Source organism: Chenopodium quinoa, unplaced genomic scaffold (genome assembly GCF_001683475.1).
Source record: "Chenopodium quinoa cultivar QQ74 unplaced genomic scaffold, ASM168347v1, whole genome shotgun sequence".
NCBI classification, from domain to species: Eukaryota; Viridiplantae; Streptophyta; class Magnoliopsida; order Caryophyllales; family Amaranthaceae; genus Chenopodium; species Chenopodium quinoa.
The window spans coordinates 1,737,457-1,743,069 of NW_018743122.1; the positions used below are offsets into that span (position 1 = coordinate 1,737,457).

The 5,613-nt window shown below is 33.6% G+C and overlaps 1 long non-coding RNA gene across 1 annotated transcript; it reads left to right on the plus strand.

Annotated features, from left to right (window-relative positions):
* Positions 1-629: 629 nt before the first annotated feature.
* Positions 630-1,655, plus strand: LOC110731962. Its single transcript, XR_002513387.1, has 2 exons — positions 630-1,087; positions 1,431-1,655. It is a non-coding gene; the product is annotated as an uncharacterized LOC110731962 (long non-coding RNA).
* Positions 1,656-5,613: the final 3,958 nt, after the last annotated feature.

The following is a 5,613-nucleotide window of genomic DNA, read 5'->3' on the forward strand; positions in this document are numbered from 1 at the left end:
AAGAGTATCCCCAATTTCCCTTTTCGTAGCACTTGGCCAAGGAAAGAAGGGTGTTTAATTAAAGACAACACTTTCATCCAAGTAATAATTTTTGATAAACCAATCCATCAAAAGAGAAAAGCTAAGAGGATAATGGCAACTCAAGAAAAAGTCAATGAACTTAGGCAAGACAAAGCTAATGTAACTGAAATTGTGAAGACTATGGCTCTTCAAGACAATGACCCTGCGAGACAGCAACAGATGCAACGAATGGAGGAAAGCTTAAGCAAGATCTCCAATGACTACAAGTTCGAGGGCATTAGCTCACAAGGGGTCTTGGTGGACAAGGAGCTTCTTCCGGATAAGTTCAATGTCAATGACATCCCTAGGTTCAAACCTACTGACAATCCTTATTTCCTTTTAAGAGTTTTTAAAACCATAATGAATATTAATGGGATTAATAGGAAACACTACTAAAAAAAATGGCAAAGGAACCCCTTTTAAAAGACCCGTTGTACAATTTAACAGGTCTGTTTTACAAAAAAGACCCTACATTACACGTAACGGGTTTTGTAATATTAGGCGTCAACATTATTTTTTGCAGTGTCAAATTAAAAGGTAATATAAAAGACCAGTTATTATTCACAATGGATCTCTTCGGTACAGACTTGTTGTTAGTTACAACGGGTCTCTTACATCACCTCATGAAACAACCAATTATAAAAGAAAAAAATGATGAAATGACTTTCTATAATATTCCATTGCCGCCTATAGTTTTCCATTCCCTTATAAATCACAAGTCACAAGTTCTTTCTCTATCTCTCTCTCCTAATTTACTCACCTTGAAATTAACTCCATAGCTTCTCTAAAGTTTCCAATAATCTATAGACGGCTATAGTCTCATCCTTTCACAAACCCAAAAGGATGGAGCAATTACCCTCTCTAAGCTTGTACTTTTTAATGAATTGCAGTGGGAAGACGATTATCAGGGGACCCTTTGCTTTCTTCGCTGCTTTATGCTGACGCATGTGGGTGGTGTTGCTTATTTTTGTCACCGTCGGATCTGCGATTGAGACCACTGTGTTTTAAAGAATTTGTAAAAGGCACGGTAAAATTATACTTCCTATGCTATTAGAGTTTATATGTGACATGAAGTTAATTGGGTTTTCATATTTTGAAGCTTTTTTTTCTTGAATTTTGGATTTTAATGAGTACCCATTTCTGATTCATTCCTTGTTTCATGTCAGTATTTATTAATTGTACCTTTTTTTTTATTCAATTTCCTCTATAATCTGAACTTTTTTTAATCAAATTAAGGCTTACTGTTTAGATATATTGTTTAGGTTTTGTTCTTGATTTTGTACTCAAAATTATGCTTGTGTTTATTTCCCTTTTAATTTATTCTGATTTTTTTGTGTTTTCTGAATTTTTGTGTTTGGTTTATTCTCTAGTTCGTGACAATTCCAGTAATTGAAATGCATTGGGTGGAGATGGTGACTTGGTGAACAAAAGTCTGATTATGAAAAGAAAATAGATGATTATGTGCGGTTTTGTTCAGCTACTTTGCTTCCCATCACAATTGACAAGTTTATTAATTGTTGTACTTTTTTTTAATCATATCAATTGCAATACTATGGCAGGGTTCTTGAATGCTAATTAAGTGTGTTTATATAACTTGTTGAACCAAAGAGTTTAATTTTTTTTTTTTTTTTTGAAAAAAGTCCTAAAGGACACTAAATTTCATTAATGTAAGCCATACGGCATCTACAATTGACAATGAACGATAATGAAAACGAATTTAACAAAATCAAACAAGAATTAATCGGGGAAGGGCTAAGAATCCAAATACATAAATATAACAATTCGGCATATTCTCGATTCGTTGTCTCATACAACTTTTTGAGGGATCTGTCGTCGATTCGCAATTTTATGAGAAAGTAAATTCTTGTGTTGATTCCGTAACCCGAATCCGAGCCACAATCAATAGTAGCCCCGCACAACCGGAGACCAAATTAAGCACAAATAAAACCTTGTCTTTCGAAGGAGTACGAAAAACCTTGTCTTTCGAAGGAGATCGAAAAAATCTTGTCTTTCGAAGGAGATAAACCCTTTCTTTCAAAGGAGACATTATTGTGACTTAAAACAAATTTAAAAGCTTAAAAGAAAATAAAAATTGGGGCTTTCCACCGGTGAAATCCGATGGAAGCCCCTTAAAATTAACAATGGAGACTAGGTTTAGGAGAGAGAAGAGAGAAAAGGAGGCTAGAGTTTTTTTTAGAGTTACAACAATCTTTCTTCTTTAGCTCTCAGTGACAATTTAAAGAGGTTTAATTTTATGTTTTGGTGATTGATTAATTGTAGTTGTAAAATTATATAATACGAATATTAATGTTATTTTATTTAACCTTGAATTGTACTATAGTAATTCAAAATTTAAAATTTCACCAATTTGAATGAAGCGGTGAAAAACTAAAAATTTCAAATAAATATTGTATTGAATTTTGTTTTTTTTTTTTTTAAATAAAGGGATCAAACAGACTCGTTATTTAATATAACAGGTCTATTTCACTCCCTTCAAAAAGACCCCATATCACAGGTAACGGGTCTTTTTCCCTTCTAATGTAACAATTAAATAACACGCCTAACAAACTACCTAACTCTAATAATTGGTTTGTTTGTTTTTTTAAAACAGACCGCCTAAATGATGGGGTCTCTTTATCAAACATACCTTTGAGATAGTGACCCGTTTAAAATGGGTCTCTAAAGCCAATTTGGACGGGTCTGTTAGCTTATTTTTGTAGTAGTGAAAGTCTTTCACTCTTTGTTTTCTTTATCTCTTGAAACCGTTTGTCAACAATGTTTCTTTTCTCTCGATAAAAAGAAGATCTCTACTTGGGATGGAATAGTAAACATTTTCATAAATAGATACAAATGTAACATTCAAAATGAAATTGATCATAGATAACTTGAGATGTTAAAGCAAAAAGAAAACAAAGGGTTCACCTCTTTCTTCAACAAGTGGAGAGAGACTTATGCTAATATGGTCGAGGTTCCTACTGAAAAGGAGTTTATAAGGATGTTCATCAAGAAACTCCAAGAAAATTATTCAAAACATTTGAAAATATCAACACAATTTGAATACTTTCAAGGCCGTCTATGACGTAGGTATTGAAATCGAAGATGACCTTTCAAAGCAAGAAGCTACTAATAATAGCAACAACAGTGGCTGGAAAGGGAAAAAGAGCGACAATCCTTCTTCTTTCGAAAACACCCACTCTAGTAACAATTTTAGTACCTTTGACCTCAATGAAGTTTTAGCCATGGATAATCAAGGATCTAAAAAGCAACTAAGGAAATAGATCAATCCTATTGGAATGAGCTATCGACTCCATGCCAAGGGACTCATTACTCCCATTGGACCTATTCAAGATCCTGCACCTGAAAAGAGGTTACCTAGTAGGAACCCAAACATACACTACAAGTGCCATCAGGGTAGAGGTCATACTACTGAGAGCTGTTTGAAGCTAAAAGAAGTCATCCAATATTTGATCAATAATAACAAGCTTCCCATACCTTTAGCTAGCAAGAAAACCGAGTGATAATAAAGCACAAGACACGAGGCGAGCTTCAATGACAATATTTCATGACCGCCTTTTTCTTCTTTTTTCAAACCCTTCCCTAATAAGTCTAGCATAAACACCTTTTACTTTCCTTAGATTTTATTATTTAGGATTTTTCTTTTTTCTTTTTTTATAAAATGAGCATTCCTTTTTCTTGCATATGATCATTACATTGCATTTAAAAAAAAAAATTCTAAGCTATACCCCTAAGGTAATCGAGTTTCTAAGGTATACCATGCTTTTTCAAGTTTCTAAGTTGTGCCCTTTAACTCCTTATCAATACTAAAATGTACCCTTATTAGTTGTTTAAAATTTATTTGAGAGTGTGATTTCGTGGCTCCAGTTTTCATTATTAGGGTTGCGTTAGCTAAGATTTCTTTCTCCTACCATTTCCTTGCCTTTTAACATCTTTCTATTAAATTTATAATTAATTTTAGGTGACATGGAAGTCCCAAGGAGGGTACCATTCATTAATGGTAGTAAGTTGAGGGGCACAACTTAGAAACTTGAACCTTAGGGGTATAGCTTAGAAAAACCCAAAATAAAATCTATGTCGAATTAAGCATAAGGTATACCAATGATTTAAGGCACCCCTTGTAGCCACATTGATCGCGGGTGGAAGTAGGTCGTTAAGCTACTACCCTAATCAAATTAGAAATTTATAATACCTAAACTTACACTAAACTAGTTAGTGGCAAGTAAAGGGTCGAACCACGAATACTAAGTGTATCAATTTGTGCAAATTAGACTAGTAGGAAAGGTTGTGAGATAGAGAGATATTAAACCAAACACTACTAAGAGCAAATAACTAAAACTAGGGAAAGTGGAATCCAATCATATCAATGCATTAAACAACATCATACAAATAGATGAAAGTGACCTCGATTAGGAACATCAACACATTTAACTCACTTTCGCACAATTAAGCATGTTAATTATCCTACTAAACTAATTCACTCTCGTGCAACTAGCCTAGCAAGTATGGAAGAATTTAGGGCTCTCAACCAACTCACTCTCGGACAATTGATTGATAGCACAATTAAGAGTATAGAATCGATTAGCTAGAAAGATTCTAATCCATAAAAGCATCACCCATACACAATAATCAAGAAACAATTTCATATTAATCACAATCAATCATTCAATTCATTAATATAACCTTCATCCAATTCCCTATAACAAGACCTAAGCTATCATAATGAAGAAAGACATGGAAAACAAGGTAAAATAAGAATAAAAAAAAAAGATTAAACAAACAAAATAATTAATCTACTCAAATCAACAGATGATAAGCAAAAAAAAACTAAGAATTAAGCAAAGCAATAAAGATGAGAGAAAGTTAGAGAAGTTAGAGAATGCTCATTGAATAGATGAGAAGAAATTCCACAAAGTTGCTTCTTCAACCTCTCAAAAACTCCATGGAAATCCAAGCTTTCTCTCTCTGCAACTACTCCTAAACTAGAGAGAGAAAATCCTAATCTAACCCTAAGATAGAGTAAAAAAATGTTAAACTACCCTAAACTAGGTAAAAAAATGTTGATTAAAAGTTATGAGAAAATAAACCCAAAAGGGGTATTTATATTACAAGGCTTAAAATAAAAAAAGAAGAAATTAAAAAGAAATAAAACTAAATAAAACAATTAAAATAACTAAACTAAAAACAAAAAAACAAAAAGATAAAATAAAAAGGAAAAAGAAAATAAAAGGGAAAAGCAAGGATAAACCCACGAAAAACAAAAAGACCCCCAAATTTTTCCCCCTTTCGTGGCTGCGCTCTGTGATCATCATCATCCAACCATCATCTTCACCGTAAATCAGCATCATCATCATCTAGCATCAAATCATGGCCATCCGATTTTCGTTAAAATCATGTGAAAAGCTCGTGATTGACCCACATTGGCGCGCCTGCAAAGACGTCGCGCAGAGGTCGCGTAAACTCACTGCCTCAACTCTGATTTTAGACTTCATTTGTGCGCCTTCTGACAGTGCTACGCGAACGCGAGTAGCTCTAATC